The sequence below is a fragment of the Hemiscyllium ocellatum genome, chromosome 23 (genome assembly GCF_020745735.1).
Source record: "Hemiscyllium ocellatum isolate sHemOce1 chromosome 23, sHemOce1.pat.X.cur, whole genome shotgun sequence".
NCBI classification, from domain to species: domain Eukaryota; kingdom Metazoa; phylum Chordata; class Chondrichthyes; order Orectolobiformes; family Hemiscylliidae; genus Hemiscyllium; species Hemiscyllium ocellatum.
Window position 1 is genome coordinate 61,742,861 of NC_083423.1, and position 23,833 is coordinate 61,766,693.

Consider the following 23,833-nt stretch of genomic DNA (forward strand, 5'->3'; position numbering starts at 1 on the left):
ACAGACAGATATGATAAGGAAACGAGGTGACATGTGGAAGTGTGACATTTTTGCCATTACAGAGATGTGTTTGAGGGAGTTCGGGGCTAACGACTCAATATTCTGTGGGACCAGAACAAGAGTCAGGACAGAAGAGAGGGTAAAAGAGGAGGTGGTGTTGCCTTATTAATTATGGAGTTAGTTACTAGCGTAAGAAGGGACGATATCTTGAAAGGATCTTCTAAAGAGGCTTGGTGGTTAGAGCTCAGGATCAAAACCATGACAGAAATACTGCATGGGATATATTATAGACCCCCAGATAAAGGAAAGTACGGGTGCAGGTATATTACCAAGTTATTGAGGTGTGTAAAACAATAATAGGCTAGTTATATTCAAGCATTTCAATTCCAAACATTCATTCGGTCAGTGATAATTTTTTAAGAAGGGCAGGTGCTTTGAAATTTATTCCAGAGAGCTTCTTATATCAACACAGAGCAGATACAACAATGGGCAGTGCAGTGCTGGGCCGCACTGTGGGGAACGAAACCAATCAGCTGTTCCAGGCAGAAGTGGGAGAGCATTATAGGACCAGTGAACGTGATATCACACATTTTGACTTTGCGAAGGAAAAGACCCCAAAAATATTAGAAAAATCAAAGCTTTTTGCATTGGGGAGACAGATTTTATGGAAACAAATGACAGGATCCGGCCAAAGTACAGTTGCTTCTGGGTGAAACTGTAGCAGAAAAAGGTGGGGCGGGGGTTGGGGGAATCATTCGTTTAAAATGGAATTGATGACAGTGTCGGCCCAGCAAGTTACACCGAAGATAAAATTTAGGAACACAAACCCAGAAAACCTCAGATGTCGACACAAATTCCGAATAGATGAAAAGAAAAAGAGAAGCTTAAATCTGGTACCAAGTGAACAGGTCAATGAAGGTCCCAAAAGAATATAGCAAGTGGAGGGTTAAACTTAAGAAGTCAGTGGAAGAACAGAAGGAGCGGTGATAAAACATTAACCGGTAAGATTAGCAAGAATCCACAGTCATTTTTTTTGGTTTTTTAAGGGGAAGAGGATAACATGGGAAAGAATGGGAGTATTAGGGACTAAGGAGACAGCCTGTTCACAGAGCCAGAGAATATGTTTAACACACCCTACGAATCGGTCTTCAGTTTGGCGAAGCAGTTCCTGGATTCAGGGAGAGTGACCGTTTGACCCTTGAGCAAACTGATGCAGAAGCTGAGGAAGAATTGAAATTTTATGCAAGATGGAGTGGGTAAATCACCAGATTACAGACCACCAAGTCTCACATCAGTGAGAGGGAAACAATTGTAGAAAATTCGGAGGACTGTTGAGGCTGGATCATTAAATATCTTAAAGGCTGAGACAGACAGATTTTTATACAATTGTTACGGGGAAATTGCAGGAAAGTGGAATGGGGGATTAACGAAATAAATATAACCTAATCGAAGGAAAAGCAGACTCAGTGAGCGGACAGACATATTGTTGCCCCTACGTCTAATGGTGTTCTTTTCCAATAACCCTGTATTCACAAGAACATCAACCTCTCTCGCTATGGAGTGAGACACAGTTTGGAATGCAATCGAGGGATTCAAGGAATTCATAAACGCGATACTAATAGACAGAAAGTACGAGAGGACTGCGACAGCACGGATTGCCTGTCGGGGTGAGCATTTGCATCGACACAGTCACCACTACCAGAAGAAAGACCTCAGAAAGACACCCTCCAACGCCAAGCAGAGACCAGCACTGGAGAGCAGGTAGTCAGGGGCCAGGTGTCAAGGCCTAAAGACTACATCACTGTCGTGTCTCCTTCCTTCCCTGACCAAGATTAAATGTGGAGGGGTAGAGAGACATGCCGTTGTAGCAGGGTAAGCAGGAAGGCTTTGACATGAGAGGCTTCGGACAGCTCAGCTCAGCAAAAGGTACAGGACAACTCAAATAAAGTCCTTTTAACTTTATTGGTACAGCAGTCGAGATGGCATTTAGGGCAGTCACACGCTCCTCTTGTGAGATGTGGTAGCTCAGGGAGATTTCCACCGGCCTTGATGGCTACACGTGTGGGCACTGCACCCAGCTTCAGCTCCTGGGAGACCGTGCTGGGAGCTGAAGCTGGGCAGCACGGTTGCTCAGTGGTTAGCACTGCTGCCTCACAGCACCAGGGTTCAAATCCTGCCTCGGGCAACTGTCTGTGTGGAGTTTTCACATTCTCACCGAGTTTGCATGGGTTTCCTCTGGGTGCTGCGGTTTCCTCCCACAGTCAAAAAATGTGCAGATTATGTGAATTGGTCATGCTAAATTACCTGTAGTGTTGCGTGGAGGGGAGTGGGTCTGGGTGGGCTGCTCTTCAATGGGTCGGTGCGGACTTGTTTGGCCAAAAGTCCTGTTTACACACTGTAGGTAATCTAATCTAGGATTCACTCAGGGTCATCCGAGATACTGACAAATTCATAGATACTCCAATAGTTATGTTTCTTTAATGACTAATATTCCAATCCAACGTTCATCGTCCTGAGTTCATTAGCTTTACCTGTCAGTCCTGTTGTATGTAAATAAACACAATTTAATCCAACAGGCGTTCCTTGCTTCCTGTCATGTTCCAGGCAGAGAGTAGATGGACGACCACCAGGAATGGCAAAGGGATTGCAGGAATCCCCTGTGGCCATTCCCCTCGAAAACAAGTAGACCATTTTGGATTGTTGGGGCAATGACCGTTTAGGGGAAAGCAGCAGGAGCCAGGTTGGTGGTACTACCACTGGCTCTGGGGCACAGCGGGAAAGGGTAAATGTAAACAGGACGTTTAAGATAGGAGGGTCTATTGTTAGTGGGACAGATCAGAGATTCTGTGGTCACAAACGGGAATCCAGGATGGTGCGTTACCTCCCAGGTGCTAGGGTCCAGGATATCTCCAAGTGGCTGCAGAACATTCTCAAGGGGGAGGGTGTGCAGCCGGAAATCATTATGCACATTGGCACAAATGATAGCCGTAGAAATAGGGACGAGGTCCTGCAGCATGATTACAGAGAGCTAGGAGAAACCTTTTAAAAAAAAATCCTTGACAGTGATAATCTCCTGAGAGGGAGATTACCGTCCGCGACATGCACAGGAGGGGGCACCAATATATTGCCAGCCAGTTTTGCTAGGGTTACAAGGGAGGGTTTAAACTAGATTGGCAGGGGGTCATATCCTCAAGAGCAGGGAGGCAAGTGGAAGGAGATACAGTAATCAGAAATAGTAAGATTAGGCTGGAAAACGACAGAGAGTAAGTAGTGCCTTTTGGATTAAATTGCATCTGTTTCAATGCAAGAGTGCTGACAGGTTAGGCCGATGAACCCAGGGCGTGGATAGGTAGATGGGACTGGGAAATTATAGCCATTACAGAAATATGGCTAAGTGTTGGATAGGACTGGCAGCTTAATGTGCTAGGGAACAGGTGCTTTAGGTGAGACAGAGATGGTGGAAGGAGGGGAGGGGGAGTGGCATTTCTGATTAAGGGGAGAACTACAGCAGTAATCAGAGATAAAATAACAGATGGATCACCCAGTGAGGCTTTGTAGGTGGAGTTTAGAAATAGGAAGGGAATGGTGAGGTGATTGGGGTTGTAATATAGGCCCCCAAATAGTCAACAGGAATGAGAGTAGCAAATATCCAGGGAGAGAGGGGAGACCTGTCGGAGCAATAGGGTTATCATAATAGGGGATTTTTTTTTCTCTAATACAGACTGGAACGGCCAGAGCGTTAAGTGATTTGATGAGATAAAATCTGTTAAATGTGTTAGGAAAGTTTCCTCAACCAGTATATAATGTATCCTACTCGGGAAGGGGCAAAATTCGAAATTTTCTTAGTAAATAGGGCATGACAGGCAACTGAGTTAATAGTGGGGGAGCACTTTGGGACCAGTAACCATAGTTCTATTAATTTTCAAATAGTTACGGAGAAGGACAAAACTGGTCCTCAGGTTCATGTTCGAACTTCGGGCGTGGCTCAGGTACAGGCGGCTAGGATCAAGGGAATCCCTGGAGGTATATAAGAGATACATGGAGTTTACTGAAGAAGGAAATCAGTCGGGTGAAAAGGAGGGCAAGAAAGAGCCTTGGCTGAGAAGATTAGGATGAATCCACAAAGGTGCTTTAAATATATTAAAAGAAAAACCAATAACTAGGGAGAAAATAGGACGCCTCGAAGACCAATGTGGACAAGTGTGTGGAATTATCAAAGATGATTGAAGTCCTCAACGAATATTTCTACTCTATATTTACCGTGGAGAAAGACATGACTTGAGAACGTGAGGAAGTTAGCAGTGATATTTTAGGGACGATCCATGTCATAGTAGAGGAGATTTTGGACTTAAAAGAATGTTTTAAAGTTGATAAATCTCACGGTCCTTACCCGATATATCCAAGAAAACCTCAAGCGGCTTCAGCCGAATTTGCGGTGACCCTGGCTTATCCTGTTGATCATCATTAATCACAGGTAATGTCCCGAAGACTGGAGGATAGAAAATATTGTGCCCTTATTCAAGAAGAACTGATCAAAAAAAGCCTTGGAACTACACATCAGTATGCAAGTTACTTGAGAAGGTTCTGAGGGATAAGATGTATATGCATTTAGAAAGACAGACTTTGATTAGGAATAATAAGTGTGGCTTTGTGCGAGGAAGTTTGTGCTTGACAATTTTTTTAAAGTAATTGGACGATGTGACCAGAAAGATTGACTTGGGTGGGGCAGTAGAAGTCGAAACATGTGGTGTTGGAAAAGCGCAGCAGGTCAGGCAGCATTCGAGGGGCAGGAGAATCTATGTTTCAGACATAAGCCCTTCACCAGGAACGTCCAAAACATCGATTCTCCTGTTCCTCTGATGCTGCCTGACCTGCCGTGTTTTACCAGTGCCACACTTTTCGACACTGATCTCCAGCATCTGCTGTGCTCACTTTCTCCAAGGGCAGGAGATTTAGTCGATATGGATTTCAATTACACCAGAACAGAATGAGGCCTTTCAGCCCCTGGAGCCTGATATACAATTACAGGAGGAGGCCAATAAACCCCCAGGGCCTTTAAAACTGTAACCAGATCATGCAGCACCAGTATCCAGTTACACAGCAACAGGATCAATCTATTCAGCTACTTGAAGTCAGTGACACAGGAAATGGAAGAGGCCACAAAGTGACTGGACTATGGGGTATACTGGAATAAAACCAGGCTACATAGCCCCTCAGACCTGCCCTTCCATTCAGTAATTCAGGGCTGATCTGCACTCGGCCACAATTTCTCTTTCATGCCCAATTCTTTGTAGCCCTCGACTCTCTGACGGGTCAAAATCCATGAACACCCACTCGCACCCACCAAACATTTCAGTGATTTGGCCTCCCCAACTGTCTGGTCCCAACCGTCACTACCCTCTGAGAGAAGGAAACACTCCCCACACATATACCTTGGCCTATTGACATGGATAGAAGATATGAACACAGCGTAAAGTGACTGGCCCTGATATCAAGACAGGATTTGATAAAGCAAGATGTCAAGGAGACTGAACAAAACTGAACTTGATGGGAATCAGTTGTAAATTCCCCACTGGTTGGATCATTCAGAACACAATGGGGCTGGTGGACATCAATCCTCGCAGTCCCTGGATATCCTTGTGGGCAATCCTCAGGGTAGCTTCTTCGGCTACTTCATCAATGTCTTTCCCTCTGTCATATGATCAGAGGTGGAATGTTCTTTGAAGATTATGCAATGTTCAGAGCAATGAGTCACCTCCTAAAGTACTAAGGTAACATTGATCAAAAGCACTGCTGGGCACTAAACATTTTCACGGTTAAAAGCAAGAGGAACCCCTTCAACAACTCTAGCTGGTTTCACAGTAATATAAGAAAGCCATTCCACCCATCAGATCTGTTGGATAACAAGAGGCGCAATGCGTTCACTCACTCCTGCCTGTTACACAAGAAGACAATTTAAAATAAAAGCAGGTGTTGGAATCCAAAATACACACGCAGGAAGCTGGAAGAACAGAATAAGCAAGGCAGCATCAAGACTTTGAGAAGTGAACGCATTGGATATAACCCTTCGTCAGGACTGTGGGTGGGAGTAAGGGGTTATATAGATAAAGTGTGGGTGAGGGAGGAGGAGGCAGAGTGGCGAGTTGGGGGATAAGTGAACACAGATAAAGGGTGTCAGCGGGTTGGTGATGGGAGGGCTGAATCCAGTTGGTAGCAGGACAAATGGTTGCTCAGAGGAATGGAAGGCAGGGGAGGGCTTGGGAAGGGAGTGGGGGGGATTAGAAGGGAGGCTATTTGAAATTGGAGAATTCAATGTTGAATCCCCGGGGTGCAGGCTGCACACGTGACAGATGAGATCTTGTTCCTCCAAATTATGGTTTGGTTCGTTGTGGCAATGGAGGAGGCCAAGGATGGCTATGTCGGAAAGGGATTGGGAAAGAGAATTCAAATAGGAACTGACTGGGAGGTCTTCCATTCCACCTAACAACCCTTCCTTTCAGCTCCCAAACGGAATTCATCCCTAGCATCGCCCAACCAGGTTGCACCCACCACGTGTGCCCACATATCCGAACTCACCATCTCCCTGATCCCCCCACCCCAACCACTCCCTTCCCTCTTTATCTGCAGCTCCCCCTACCCCTCAACCTAGTTCTGAAGACCGGTTGTACCTGAAATGTTGACTTTCCCAGCTCATGATGCTGCCTGGCTTGCGGTGTTCTTCCAGTCTTCTGTTTGTCTCCTATAACTCAGGAAGATAGAGTCTAGTCAACACAACATGCTGATAGGCAGAAACCAAGGGTTGCCAACTGAAGTCCTTGAACCTCTGTACTCGGGCCAGGATGAAGACATTCAGTTCCTCAAGACACTGACACATGAACAGAAGAGGCCATTCAGCCCCTCCAAACTGTTAGACTGAAATAGGAGGATGTCATTTTTCTGCAACACAACAAACCAATGAAGCAGAGACTGCACAGACAGACTGCTCCATGTTGTTCCTCCTGGCTCCATTGCTAATGGTACACACATGTTATGTTAACGTGGTTTGCTGATCATGAGGAGGGAAAGTGATTGGTTTGTGTCATGTCCCAAGGAGGCATTTTCCATCTCCGAGATGTCATGAACTTGGCTAGGCTACTCAAAACATCTTGAAGCAGGCAGCCCAGAGCATACCTTTGCAATTTGTTTAGGTAAGTGTACAATGAAAATTAGCTGGAGTAATTTAACTAGGTTGACTACTACATTTTGAAACAGACAAAAACTTTATTCATAAAATTACACAATGAAACACAAAGAACTGAATAAAGAATCACGACAGAATTCAACCGATTCAGCTAGACTTAATTATGCTGTTCCGAATATACATAACTGTCCCAATAAGCAAACTCCCAATAAAAGCCAGTATAAATGGAACACAAATTTCCAGTTTGAAGTTGAATGTCAGAAAAGAGAGAGAGTTTCCACACAGCTCCCAGTTGAACTTCCCAGTTCAAGACTCAACTGAAAACTGCTCAGTTCAGCGAGTTCAGCCAAAATAGCTCACCACTCTCCGTTCATTATACTGGTTACTTATAAAGCATGACCACTTTGGCCTGAAGTCTCATCTGTTTCCATATAAACCAAATGACTCTGAAAATCCTTTTCATCTCTGTACCAAACCAGACTGATCGGAGCTTGGCCCCGTTTTATTGTACCTCTGAAAAAAATAACAAGGACAGAGTCTCCTTGAGCCAAGGAACAGCTTTTAGACAAAAAAGGGACTTGCTTTGTAACATGTCTTTCCCCCTCCCCCACCTTAAAAAATGAACTATCAATGTTAAAAGGTGGCTGCATTTTTAACCCCTCAAACCCAGTTAGTACTCTCAAAACTGACAGATACATTATACTAACTGTAAACATTCAAACATGCACAAACCCATGCAAATTCAGGCCACGGTATACGCACCACCAAACACCTCCGTTATCTCATTCGATTCTCAATAACTCATCAGCTTTCACGTTTTCGCGACCTGCCACATGCACAATGGTCAGATTTAATGGCTGCAACAACAAGCTCCATCAGAAACACAGTTATGGTGTAATGCCAACACAAAGTTTAAAGTTTTTTCTCCACCATTGAACATTTCTGTTGATGATCGTTCGACTTCCCAGAAAAATACACGATGAGTATTTCTATTCCCTCATCCTCCTCCTGCACCAACACCGGACCGACACCCACATCACTGGTAGCGATAGCCACCTTAAAGGCTTTGTGTAATTTAGTGCAGCTAATACTGGGGGCAGTGGCTAACACATTTTTAAGCTGTAAAGTGCCTTTTGACAGTACTCTGTCCACTGAGAGTTCTTGCCCTTGACAATTCGGTGAGTGGAGCAGCCACACTGCTTAAAGTTTCGCACAAACTTTCAGTGAAATCCAGTCAATCCCAGGAACCGTAGCACTACGTATTTCTTTTTGTCGACGGTGTGGAACATTACCGAACTACTTTCGTTTTTGTATCCCATGGGGCCATTTGTCCATGTCCAATAACATGACCCAGGAACGTGACTTGGGTTTTCTCAAATTCACTTTTAGTTAGGTTTACCACCAAGCCTGCCTTCTAAAGTCAATCAATCAAGTCGATAAATGCTGTAAATGATCCTTTCATGTGTGACTAAAAACCACCAGGTCATCAATGTACACCACATAGTTGGGTAATTCAGCAATGACCTTATTATCAGTCTCTGAAATGTGGCTGGATTGTTTTACGTGCCAAATGCCTCAACATTGAACTGATATAGTCCATTTGGCGTTATGAAAGCCACAATTGCCTTTGTTGTCTCTGACAGAAGCCCTTGCCAGTAGCCTCTGAGCAAGTCCAACTTAGAAATGTAAGTAGCCTCTCCCACTTTTTCGACACAGTTCTCCAAACATAGAATTTGATAAGCATCAGTCTTCCAAACGAAGTTGACTTTGTGATAGTCCACACATGACCACTGGGTAACTACTGGCTTTGGCATCATGACTATACATGAGCTCCAGTACTGTAACTCACTTCGATTATGCCATCTTGGAACGTTTGCTCTGTCTCCTTCTGACCTGAGCCAACTTTAGAGGGTAATGCCTTTAAGGATGTTGCTTAATCAGAACAGCATCTCCTGTGTCTACATCACGTACAATTACATTCGGACTTCCCAGTTTTTTTCTGCGTATCTCTCCACGATATCGCAATAACTCTTTCAGGTCACTGTGCTTTTCTTGTGGAAGGTAACTCAATAATTTATTCCAATTTTTGACAACTTTTTCATTGTTCAATTTGATATAGGAATGTCCAATTCGGAATCCTCTGAACTTGATTCTTCCTTCTGTGCTGTAATCGTTAATGCCTTCTTCTATTGCTTTCATTCCCTATCAAAATATCTGTTGAGCATATTCATATGACACACTCTGTGAGATTTCTTCCTGTCTGGTGTCCGTACCAAGCAGTTTACCTCATTCAATTTCTTCCCAATTTGATAAGGTACAATAAAACTTGTTTCTAAAGGCTCAACTGTAACTGGAAGTAACATCAATACCTTATTCCCAATTGCAAAATTGAGAATTTGTGATTTCTGATCCACTTCCTGTTTCATTGCATGCTGCGATACTTTTAAATGCGGTATAGCCAAATATCCAGCTGTATTTAATCGTTCCCTAAAATTTGATACATCGTCTAAATGAGTGGTCTCTGAATTCTGACTTATTAATTTCTCCTTAACCAATGGTAATCGTCCTTTTACTTCATGCCCACAAATTAATTCAAATAGTCTGAATTTGGTCGATTCATTTCGTGCGTCTCTGATCACAAATATTTCAAAAGGAATTTCCTTATCGCAATCATCTGGATTATCCTGACCATAAACCCTCAATGTGCTCTTCACTATTTGATGCCTTCTCGCTCATGCTCACTGTGATTCTGAATACTACATAATATTTTGAATTGTTTTATTCCCCAGTTATCCATCACCTGCTGGAATATTTCGGATGTGAGGTTTGATCTGTCTGTATCTCTATTGGTAGTCCGTACCTAGTTAAAAAATGCATATTTTATTTCCACAACTCCTTTAGCTGTGATGCTGCCTCGGGAAATCTAGTCGACACATCCATTGTTGTTAATAAATACTTATTTCCACTTTTCCTTTCAGATAGGCGACCTACACAATCTATCAACACTCTTGTGAAAGGTTCCTCAAATGCTGAAATAGGTATTAAAGTTCAGGTTTTATTACTGCCTGTGTGACATGTTTGAGACGTCTGGCAATATTCAACTACATCTTTGTGTAGTCCAGGCCGGTCAAAATATATTTTTATTCCAGCCTGTAATGTCCTCACCCCGAAATGATCTCCAAGTGGTAGCTCATGTGCCACTCGCAGTACCTCCTTTCTATACCCAACAGGCAAAACAATTTGATGAACTTCTGTCCACGTCTGATCTGCCACAATGTGCGCTGATCTCCATATCCGCATTAAGACATCATTTGTTAAGTTATAACACACAGGAATGCATTTATTCTCTTTCTAGCTAAATATCTTTTGATATAACTTTTGTAACTCCTCATCTTTCTGCTGTAATTCAATCAGCTTAGCAGAGGTAAAAATACGTTCATGTTTTCCAACTAGCTCCTTCTCTGTTTCACTTATCTGATCAAAAAGAAACTTTCGGATAACTCTACGTCAGCTTCCTTATCTCTGCCTTTATCCTGCTTCAACCAGTGCATTTGTGATCTTCTGATCACGCAATCAGGGAAAATTCCTGGATAAACATTCTCCAGGTCTTCAGTTGCCTGCGTCTCCACTGGCTTTTCAACTAGACCAGGCAGCATGCCTACCAGTGAATCAGCTATATTATTTGCAAGGACAAATTTTATTCCTGGAGCTGAGAGTTAGGGGTCCAGTACTCCTATCACACATTTTCCACTCTTCTCTGGACTCCATCGCCTCACTTTACATAACTGAGCACTTTTTGCCTCACTATGAATTCCTGTTACCAGCACATTTTCTGGCAATATTCTCTCAAGAGTGCATAAAGCCTCACCCCTCAGCATTACAGACTGAAAATATCCTGTCAATTAATATTGGAACCTCCTTACAAAATACTCCTGGTCTATGTGAATCAACTTTACTCTTTCATGTAACTTTTTAGTGCAGATTTGGCACGTCCACTTATCATCTTGTACACTCTGAGACAGCTGCCTAACTTCCCTTATGCTTTTTGTTACGAGTCCAACAAAACGCCCAGGCTTGTCTGGTTATCCTACATTTGGTTTTCTCCCAGCCCACCAACACTGTGATTTTGTGTGGCCCACTTTATTACAATGAAAACACCATAGTACTTTAACTTCTTTGCAAGGTTTTCTTTATTACTGTTACTTATTACTTATTTATAATCTGCACTGTGGTCTACCTTTCCCTTTACACGTGAGGATATCTCTTTGCTCCAATTTCTGTCCCTCAGAGACCAGATCTGGTTCTGGAAAGCAAACCAAGTTTATGGACCAGTTCATAATCATCAGCCATTTCAGCAGCTAACCTTGCTTTTTACACTCTCTGCTCTTCCATCTGAGTTTGCATTACTTATGCAGCGAATTTTTGAATTCCTCCCAGTACTAAACTCTTTACGAGCATTATAGATTTGCTTGAATTTTAAATCTCTTATCCAACTATCGAAATTAGTCTGTTTGATCCTTAGAAACTCAGTGTAGGTTTGACCAGGATCCCTCAATAGATTCCTGAAAGGTTGCCTATGCAGACAATTTTTTTTTAACTTCCTCATACTCCCCAGATACCTCCTCTGCTAGGGATGTGAATACCTCGCCTGTCCTACCTACGAGTTTCGTTTGGATCTACAAAATCCACATTGCCTCTGGCCACTGCATTTGTTGAGCCAACTTTTCAAATGAGATGAATTGGGCATCACATACTCCTCATCAAGTTGAGACAATGCTTGAACATACTCAAACAAATTCTCACTAGGCTTCTGACTACCAGGAGTTGCTCATCCGCACTCTCTTCATTACCAAGCACACCCTCAGCCGTTATCTCCAGCCTTTTACACTGACTTTCCTTTTTAAGTGTGAGTTATTGTTATTCAAAAGCTCTCCCTTTCTCTCTCGCCTGTTGCTCTCTCTTTTGCCATTCGTTATTTTTACTCTCTGTTCTACTGCTCTCTCTTTTCCCCCTTCTTCTGCATTTTATCAAAAGTCAAATGTTTCATTTTGGCTGCCCTTTCCTTACCTCTCAACGTTAACTCAAGATGTTTCATTTGCAACTGAATTTTTCCCATCTCTGATTCTGATGGTTTCTCCAGAAAGTTTAATTGATGAGCGTCTGCTGTAATTATCTCTCCTTACCTCACAAAAGCAGTCAGTTCCAATTCCAGCTTCTCTGCTAATTCTTGCAATTTGGTCTTATTCACTTTTCGTAAAATATCCAAAGTCACTGCATGCACACCCAGGAAACGTTTGGCGACTGAAAGAGCCATTACTATTCGAAGCTTTGTCAACCCAATCAAACTAATACCAGCAATAAAGACACAAGCATCTCCCATTCGCTGTTAAAGGTCCAGCAATGAGCCCCCAGTCTGTTATGGACGAGGCTAGACCACTTAAAACATTCTTAAGCAAGCAGCCCAGAGCATAACTCTGCAGTTTGTTTTGTTAATTATCAAATGAAAATTACCCGGAGTAATTTAGCTAGGGTGATTTAAATCAGACAAAAACATTAGTCAAAATTCCACAATAATAAACAAAGAACAGAATAAAGAACCCCTACAGAATTCAACCTATCCAGCTAGAGCTAATTATGCTATTCCAAATACACACAATAGTCCCAATAATCAAACTCACTTGAAATAACGTCATAATGGAACGCATGTTTCCATGTTGAAGTTCAAGGGCAGAAAAGTGAGAGAGTTTCCACACAGCTGCCAGTTGAACTTCTCAGTTCAAGACTCAACTGAAAACTGCTCAGCTCAGCTCAACTCAGCTAGCTCAGCTAAAAGAGCCGACAACTCCACGTTCATTATACAGGTTTCTTCTGAAGCATGACGTCTTTCGCCTGTAGTTTCATCTGTTTACATATAAATAAAAGGCCTCTGAAAATCCCTTTCGCATCTGTACCAATCCAGACTGATCGAAGCCTGGCCCCATTTAATTGACCCTCTGAAAAACATCAAGGACAGGGTCTACTTGAGCTAATGAACAGCTTTTAGCAAAAAAAAAGGATTGGTTTGTGACAGAGAAGACAAGCTAGTGTTCTGTATGGGAGTCAGAAGCTGGTGGGAATGGCTAATACTATCAGAGTGTGGCTGGTGACAGATTTGTGAACAACATGACGTTCAATGCAGGGTCACACACCAACTGTGCATCCAGGCGGTGAGAGTTCATTCAGAACCTGGAGCTCTCTCTCTCAACCAACATGGGGGCTCCATAGAGCTCTGTAAATTATCATAGAGTCATAGAATCCTATAACACAGAGACAGGCCCATTAGCACAAACTGGTTCATGCTGATCTAAATGTCCATCCATGCTAACCCCATTTCCCTGCACTTGGTCCATATCCTTCTAAACCTTTTCTATCTATATATTTGTCCAAATGTGAAGACACATATCATGGAAAACATGTTATATCTAATGCTATCCATGTTTGTTTTTGGAAATAATGAGTGTTGATTCATAACACTCCAGTGTTAATGCAATCACATTTTATTCATTTTGTAACGTTGTAGATTAAACGCTCATTTCCTTCACACTCTCCTCAGCAGGGATTAGTCTGGTGAATCTCCAATCCACTGTCTCTGTGTAGCAAGGAGATCATTGATTATAAATGAAAGAAAATACTGTCTCAAGTACACTCCACAACTGCAGGACGGTGTCTTCATTCTTATACTTTAATCATTTTGTAATGAATGATACTACTCATTATTGTGCTGATTACTTGCTGAGTCATAGAGTCATAGAGATGCACAGCATGGAAACAGATCCTTTGGTCAGACCTATCCATGCATACCAGATATCCCAACACAATCTTGTCCCACCTGCCAGTACCCAACTTCTCTGTAGGGATTCTGTTAGTGCCCTATGATCAAGGACATCCAGCTCCTTTTCATCAAGAGCACTTCCCATCATCTCGCCTTCTCATAAATACAAAATGAGAAGGATTGCATTTTTTGCCAATCATTTATTTGCCTTATGAAGCAAAGTCACACCAACAACAACATCACTGTTGCCATTGGAGTTGATTGGAGATACTGAGGAGGCGATGATCCAGCTGTATTATCTCTGAGTATAAATCCAGGGAATCAGGTCATGACCCAGACACCGAATCCGAATCCCACAACGGCAAATGTTGGAAATTGAATTCAATAAAATATCAGGAATTAAGAATCAAATGAAACAATGAAACCATTGTTGATTGTCCTAGCTGGCACCCTCATGCTCTTCAGGAAAGGAAATCTACCGTCTTCAGCTGGTCGGGCTTACATGTGACTCCAGACCCACAGCAATGTGGTTAACTCTCAGTTGCAGTTTGAAATGGCCAAGCCAGCCACTCAGTTATATCAGTCACTTCAAAGCCTCAAAGAAAAGAAACCGCATGGACCTCAGCACTGACTACTTACAGCCCACGGACTGCAGTGGGTCAGGAAGGCAGCTCAACAAAACGTTCTTAAGGACAATGGGGAAAGGGAATTAAATATTGGCCCAGCATCCCATTAATGAATAAAGGAAGATAATCCCACTCAGGGAAGAGAGAAAAACAGACAAAAATAACTTTAAACAGGAACTTTGACATATACCTTACATGGTCATGTTTATCAGTAATATGGGAACAGGAGAAACATAGCAAGGTTTAATTTTATTTTTTATTTCCACCCCAGCTGATCATCAACAATCTCTTTGCTTCTTTCTCTCTATCTCTCTCTTTCTCCATCTATTCAACTCAGTCCTTCTCCCCTTCATAACAGATGTCGGTGTCACCAACATCGATCACGCTATTTCCCAACTGTGTTCAGTTCTGATGTATGGTCATTAGAATCGAATTGCCAATTCTATTTGGCAGCCCGAGGGGGTTGCCAAATCTGCTCAGTTTGTCTGGCACTTTCTCGTTCTTTATTGTTTCTGATCTGTTGCATCATTCTTTGCTTTATCTAACTTTTAATTTTGTTATTACTTGGAATGTCTGCATCGCTGACTGGGGCAGCATTGTTTGACCTAACCAAATGTCATTTATTGTGAGGTCATTCTTTCAGACAGTACAGAACCAAGCACATTGCTGTGGGACTCACATAAATCTTAAGCCAGACCAGATATTAACGCAAGATCTATTTACCAAAGGACATCATTGAAAATAGATAAACGTATAGACAAAATGCCGGAAAAGTCATGGCTGTTATTTCCAATTCCTGTCTTTTGTATTTACTTTCTGACATCGTCTGTGGTAGGATGTGGAACAGTGTCTTTCTGTGTATTAACCTGTGCATCTGAATTACATTTCTTCCGACATTACTGCTCTGAGAGAGTGCTGCTGTCATTAAGTTATTTTAGAGACAAGAACAAAGTTGTGATCGAAATATTTGCAACTGAAAGAGTGCTTAAAGGAGAGGTGTAACCATAATGTCTGAATTTTACCAAAGCATAGATAATGGTTAAAAAGCGTCAGCATTGAAGCCGAGATGGTGACTGGGCATATAATCAAGCTGGTAGTGGATAGGTTTTGTGATGGACAGAATACCGAGACACAAATGAATTTTATTTATTTAAATTCGGTATTGTGAACAGTCTCTTTCTCAGATGTTTGTGAGGCCGGGGGTGTGGGCGGTTCTGAAATTTGTGGGTAATCAATGGAATTTGCATTTGAAACTGAAGACAACAGTTTTTGTCTTTGTAAAATATAGATAACAGAAATAGCAAAGAAGTTCGCCATGGTTGAAGAGATTAATAAATGGATAGAGATGAAGAAACTCACCAGGAACACCAACAATAGCGAGGATAGGATAGTAACCCGCCTGGATAATCACCAGTGCACCCCATATCCGATCTGGTAATGTTGACCAAGATGAGGAAAAAAAGTAAAGACCCGAGGATAAACCCCTGTCCATTGTTGCAGCATTCCAGTCTAATGTTCTCAGATTCTGATCCATTAATGGATCATTCCAGACTATTCTCAGATGTTTAAATCTCCTTTTTCTGTCTCTGCAGCTGCTGATCCCTTTGAACGTTGAGTGGATGCATCTGCTGCTACAATGACATAAACCATTGCAAGAGACCCCTTACTAATAGGAGATGGAAAACATCCAGTGACATAGCTAGGATCCATCGAGATCGGCATCAATCACAGTCACTGAACAAACAGCTCCATTTAACCCCTTTCTGTATGGTCCTTTCAGTTCACAAAAAATACTGGACTGGATTGAATGCTGGCACCGCCGGCTATTGATCACATTTCCCATCACCCATTGCTCTCGTGAAGTTCGTAGTGAGGGATAATGATGCATGTTTTCTTATCGCAGGCTAAATCATTCTGCTGCGTTGTCTGTTTGCAATACTGTAACTGGCTGAACCTCCCACCACCACCACCCTCAAAAATCATAATCTACATGGTGTTACGGTTCAGATCTCTCCTAGACTGAAACAGGCACCAGCCAATAATTTTACAGTGGATATATTTGCACTCCAATACATAGGAAATGTGAATTTGCCTGGGCATTCCTTTAATTGGTGTAATAAGGCAATTTTGTATCTTCAACTCTCAATGTGCTTCAGCATTTTTTAAAATATAAACTCACAAACACCTTAACACACTTTATTAAGTTTCTTCGTTTCTCCTCATGGCAGCATCATGCCAGGGTTTTTTTTTGGTAAAACCCTTTTGGACTGAATCGCTGATAAGATCATTATTTATAAAGCTGATTAAACCTGTACACAATACACCTCACTGTCTCTCAACAAAACACTATTATTTACTCTGGTACTTCAATCATTTTTGCATAAAGAGCCACATATCATTTACTTCCTGCTCAATAAAAATTCTGTTTATGACTTATGACGAAGCAAATCCAGGTCTGGTTCAACAACACTTCCCAATATCTCACTATTTAATGAATATAAATGTGAATGATGATATTTGTTGTTCATATCTGAAATATTTTATATCTTGCAAAGAGCTATTACCCAACCACTGATCCTTCTGATACTCCAAAGCCTTCACTCCAGATAATTATGCGACTCTCTTCATTCTCTCGATTATCCAACTTTTCCTACATTCGGTGTATTCCCCCCCTACCTACCCATGGACTCTGACATTCCCCACTCACCCCTATTCAAACATGTCAAATGTCTGCCGAAAATTCAAACACTTCATTCCCACTGGTTCTCAATTTTCGATATCACAATGGACAACCTCCACAAAATCCAGCAGGTTTATCAAAGATCAAGATGATTTCCTCTTCCTGAATCTAGATTGACTCTACCGAATCATGTCATTATTTTCCAAGTGTCTAGTTTTCACATTCCTCACAAAAGGTTCCAATGTTTTTCTCACAGTTTACATCAAGCTAACCACTGTTTAGTTTTTTAGATTAGATTAGACTTTTAGACTTACAGTGTGGAAACAGTCCTTCGGCCCAACAAGTCCACACCGACCCGCCGAAGCGAAACCCACCCATACCCCTTACCTAACACTACGGGCAATTTTAACATGGCCATTTCACCTGACCCGCACATCTTTGGACTGTGGGAGGAAACCAGCACCCGGAGGAAACCCACGCAGACACGGGGAGAACGTGCAAACTCCACACAGTCAGTCGTGAATTGAACCCGGGTTTCAGGCGCTGTGAGGCAGCAGTAACCACTGTGCCACCGTGCCGCCCACTATTTGCTGTTGACTCTCTCCGTCCTGTTTTAAATATTCAGATTTACAATGATTTGGAGATGCAGGTGTTGGACGTGGGTGCACAAAGTTAAAAATCACACAACCCCAAGTTATAGTCCAACAGGTTTAATTGGAAGCACGCTAGCTTTCAGAGCAATGCTCCTTCATCAGGTGATAGTGGAGGGCTCGAGCGTACACAGTATTTATAGCAAATATTCATAGTGTAATGTAACTGAAATTATACATAGAAAAATTGATTGTCTGCTAACCCGTTCATCTGTTAGAATACAGTGATAATTTCACTTCTTTCATGTGTAAATCACAAAACATTTTTTTCAAAGTTGCATTCTCGGGTTAGCTGTTAACAATGGTGATAGCTAGACAATATGTTGAAGGTGTTGCCGGGTTATTTTGTACATTGCTCAAAAACTGCATGCATTCATGTAGAACTCTGAGCTCAAACACTGCACGAATTTATCTAACACTCCGTTATCTCACTTTTTAGATGAGAATCAATAGGCATAGAGAGAGAACACAGGAGGCCAACACCTTCAACATATTGTCTAGCTATCACCATTGTTAACAGCTAACCCAAGAATACAAGTTAAAAAAGAGGTTTTGTGATTTACACATGAACGAAATGAAACTATCACTGTACACTAACAGATAAAAGGCGAAACAGCCAATCAATTTTTCAATGTATAATTTCAGTTACATCACACTGTAAATTTTTGCTATAAATTCTGTGTTATGATCGAGAGCTCCACTATCACCGGATGAAGGAGCGTCGCTTCGAAAGCTAGTGTGCTTCCAATTAAACCTGTTGGACTATAACTTGGTGTTGTGTGATTTTTCACTCGTTGTACAATAGCTGCTTTCCAGTCTGGAGGATCCTTTCCAGAATCTAACCAGCTTTGAAGAACAATCAGTAAATTCTTTCACTCGCTCTACTGCCACCTCCTCAATACTTGGGGATGTAGCTCATCAGATGCAGCATAATGCCAACCTTAATTCCAATGAGATTTTGAAAGACATACCTTTTAGTCATTCTAATTACCTACTGTTCCTCATTTTCACCAATCACTCTGTACCCTTGTATTTCTGGAAGTTTCTTTCTGTATCATCCTTAGAGAGATGGACACAATATATTGTTCTCAGCAGACAGATGGGTTCTGTCAGCCAGTGAATATATCGGAGGACTGCACTCCAGTGATGATGGATATGTTACTCACTCCTGCCTGGAAAGTTCCAGAATTAATCCAGTTTAATTCATGGTGAATATCAGCACAGTCCTGTCACTGGTGTGAGGCTACACAGTATACTGAAGGAGGGGACACAGCTCAGTGACCACCGCAATTTTGGTTTCATACCTGACACCTGGTCCAACTTAGACAAATGTCCCGGGAAATCCAAGAAAAGATAATGCACTGTCCTGCACCACCCTATTGATAGAGCTTCCCTTCTGTGGAGCCTCATCTCCATTTGTTTACCATGGACACAGACACTCTGTAAATGCAGAGTATAGAGGTGGGGTCACCAGACCCAGCAGCTGACAATACAAACACGAGATAAGCATCCACAGAAACTTCGTTGATTTTCCAATGTCAGGAACAAGTCAATTCCCCACACGGAACGTGCACGCGCTCAGTGTTGAAAACTATTTCCACTCCTGAGTTTCTCTTCCTGGCTGAGAAAGCGTTGCATCTCTGCACACTCCCACACTAACAGTTTCTCTCTCCAAAGAATCAGTTGACAATGTAACATTACCTTTCTCTACATCTCAGCAGCTACAAGGGCAGCACCAGTATTGCTAATGGATTTGATCATCACACTCAGAGAAGAGAGGTACAGGGAACCTAATTCACTTTAAACTGGGAAAAATCTAAATGGATGCGATATTCAGGAATATGGGAAACGGGGAAATGTGCGAATAACTTCCCATTCTGTTTTCCTTTCATCAGCAATCCCTTTGCTCACTTTCATTTCTTTTCCTTTCTTTTTTTGGCCATTTCTCCATCCATTCAATTTACACCTGGCCCCCACCTCTCTCTCCAAGCCAACCCTCCATGATACCCGGATAAATAATATTATCTCACAGTTTGCTTTCAGTTGTGAAGCAGGGTAACTGGACTCAAACGGTTATCTGCATTTCTCCTGACAGAGGCTGCCATACCTGCTGAGATTCTCCAACACTTTCAGACGCTGGAGAATTTTATTTTCGATCTCTAGCACCCACCGTCCCTTGGTTTATTTCACCTTTCATGCTGTTGTTTCTCGGGATGCCAGCATCACGGGCAAGGGCAGTATTTGTTGTCCATCACTGATTGTCCTTGACAACGCGGCGATTTGTCAAGACAAAATGGAGCCAACAATGTTGTTGTGGGTCTGAAGTCAAACTGAGTTCACACAGAGTAATAATGTTAAGTTTCTTTAGCAAAGACTATCAGGGAAATAATGAAAATAAATCTTAACTGTTTCTGGTTTCCACGATTGAAATTAGGTTTCATTCCAATTTTTGTCATTCAAATTTAAGCTCTATCATCGGCTGTGGTAGGATTTTAAACACTGCCTTGGAGTCACAGCCCATGCCTCTGAATTACCCGTCTAGTTACATGATCACTCTGATACAGAGTCCCTATTGCCTAGTCCGTGTTTTCTAGTTCCTGCCAGAGGGAGATGGCGGGGAAATCAGTTGAACTACCAACAATCAAAAGGATTTTGGGTAAAAAAGCGAAAGGGAGATTGAGAGACAATTTCATGTAACATCACTGGTTGCAGAATGCTGAAATGAAGACATTTCGATAGCATCCTGCAACATGAGCCAGTATTCCTAGGAATGATAGGTGAAGGGGATGTTGGCGTCAATAAAGATGAGGGAGAGTTTTAGATGAACATTTGTTCTGCAACTTTGTAACTGGGTGTAGGGTCAGCAGAGACTTTGACTTATTGGGCTAAATCTAACAGTAGTTTGTCTCATTTTTATTGAGTGTGACAGCGTGATTGTCTGTACGAGACTGAACTAGATTCAGGGTGCTATCTTATCAAACTCACCTAATTAACTACCCATCAATCTCATAGTGTTCCTCACAATCAATGCCAACCCAAGATGGCTGGAGGGACTCACCATCGTACTGATGTCCCTGGAAATTCTATAATCACTGACACTTGTGCCATCTTTCAAAGGCCAATGGGCACACTGTTGAACTTCCTCAGTTTGAAGCCACCCTGCACAATTGACCCCGAGCATGGCAGATAAGGGGAACTAACACCACAAATTTTCAACAGGGCAAGAGAGGTCCCAGTGGATGGGCTAGTACAGGGGGGTCCATTCTCTTCCCAGAGGAGGCCTCATCACCAGCCGCACCGAGCATGGTCTGAGTTCACCACCCAACTCAGTGCATACACACTCGCTCATACACACACACATACTTTGAATGTGGAAAATTCCAAATAGTATTTCAAAGAATTCCCATTTTCCAGTACAGGAACTTTCAGTCATTCAACCGCCTGAGTTCCTGCAAAAATATGCACTTATTTTATAACCAATAACAATTAGTAATTCTGGCTATTTCACTTTGTCTCACTTTATTGTATTCAGCCAAACACTTCTAAACACTTGCCCCGTTATGAAATACAATTTTGAGCAGAGAATGTTTTATCCTCAGCTGTTATCTTGATTCAACAGATGTGTTGAATCTGCTCAAACACCCTGTCATTGGGAAGTGAACAAAAACACAAAGTGCACAAGTTCACTGGCTCTGAAACGACATAAGGCTGGCATCACTGACACGACTGAGGTCTTAATCATGGTCAGGGAGAAAAACAGAGGAAAAAAAATTCACTTCAAACATAGAAGATGTTATGATGGGAAAGAAAATGATTCAGATTAATATGTTCAAGTATTTGAGTAATGTAACAAATTAGAGGCGTGACATCAGGGAGAGACCCTCAGCAGAATGAGATTATGAAACTGGATGTTTTTGCACATCAGAAACCAGGTTGGGTCACTTTGTACAGGGCTGATGGGTGAATGGATTAGATTAGATTACTTACAGTGTGGAAACAGGCCCTTCGGCCCAACAAGTCCACACCGACCCGCCGAAGCGCAACCCACCCATATCCCTACATTTACCCCTTACCTAACACTACGGGCAATTTAGCATGGCCAATTCACCTGACCCGCACATCTTTGGACTGTGGGAGGAAACCGGAGCACCCGGAGGAAACCCACGCAGACACGGGGAGAACGTACAAACTCCACACAGTCTTTCGTCTGAGTCGGGAATTGAACCCGGGTCTCAGGCGCTGTGAGGCAGAAGTGATAACCACTGTGCCACCGTGCCGCCCACACGGTGGGTCTTGGTGTGAACTGGGAGAAAGTCATTAGACTTGATTTGCAGATATTGCAGCTCATACTGAGCTATCATGTGATGCTGTTGATCTCAGCAGCAGTCGCAGCAGAATTGCATTCAATCACAATCCATAACCTTTCCCCCAGGATAATCCACCAGTCTGCCATTATCATCAAGCTGAGTGATGGTTCAGTGCCGAGTTTGGGTGAACATGCCAGAGTCCTCTCAGGAAGTGCGGTGTGATCCATTGAGTCCTCTCCTGTCTTGTTCCTTCTTCGAAAGTACATCGCCTCATATTTATCAGGGTTACATTCCATCGGCCATTGATCCACCCATTTGATCATTCCATCTGTATCTTCCTGTTAATATAAAGCCTTCTCGTCACTGCCAACCAACCAGACAAATTTTGTGTCAAACGCAAATTGATTTATCACACTCACCCCAATCCCCTCGATATTCACAGCTGCATCATTTATGAATACTACAAATAATAAGATTAAAAATCACACAACACCAGGTTATAATCCAACAGTTTTATTCGGACACACAAGCTTTCGCATCGCTGCTTCTTCATCGCGTGATTATGCTCTTCGAAAGGTCGTGCCTCCAAATAAACTGTTGGACGATCATTTAGTGTTCTGCAATTTTTAAACTTTGCCCAAGCCAGTCCAGCACTGACATCTCCGAATCACAAATAATATGAGACACAGCACTGATCCCTGTGGTACACGATTGGATACTGGTCTCCAGTCAAACAAACAGACTTCTACCAGCAGACCTTCTGTCTCCTACCACTAAGATTTGGATGTAACTTGGCAAGTCATTAATGAGTCCTACCTGTTCCTTGGTTATTCTGTTCCACTTGATGTACCTGTAGAATATCTGGGGATTTTCCTTAATCTTTCCTGCCAGCAGGGTTCCATGTCGCTGTGTTCGTCAGTCCCCTTCAAATGAAGAATTGCCTTCTTATTGCAGTCTGAAATGGTCTATCCTTTACCTGCCATTATTTGCCTTAAATATAGAGTAGGCAGCCAGAGAAAACTCCTGTTTATTTCCAACTTGTCATATGTTCAGTGACTTTTCTAAATGTCACTATGATCACCTCTCATTCTTTGAAACTCGAAAGAACACAGGCCGAGTTTCCACATCAGGCAATCTCACCATCTGAGGGATTAATCTGGAGAATGTCCATTGCACACCCTCCGTGGTCAGTATATTCTTTCTCAGATTGGGTCACCAACACTGGACTCAATCCTCGATGTACAGTTTCATTAACAAGCTGTGATACTGCTTCAGCATGACCTTCCGACAATGTTCTGATTCTCTTAAATGAAGGCGAACCTGACTTTAACTTTTCACTTCTATATATTTCTCCAATTACCATTCACATTACTTTATTTATGAATTCACTGCATGAGTTCTGATGAAAAAAAACCTTCTGAAAATCGAAATATGCCATTTCTATGTTGTAATAAACAAGTTCAAATCGTTCTGACGTTTCTCAAGTATGAAGACTCTGTCAGACTCTGTCAGTGCGTACTGATTCTCTCCAATGTTGCTGTTAATTTCTAAATATCCAATATCAGATCCTACATAATAG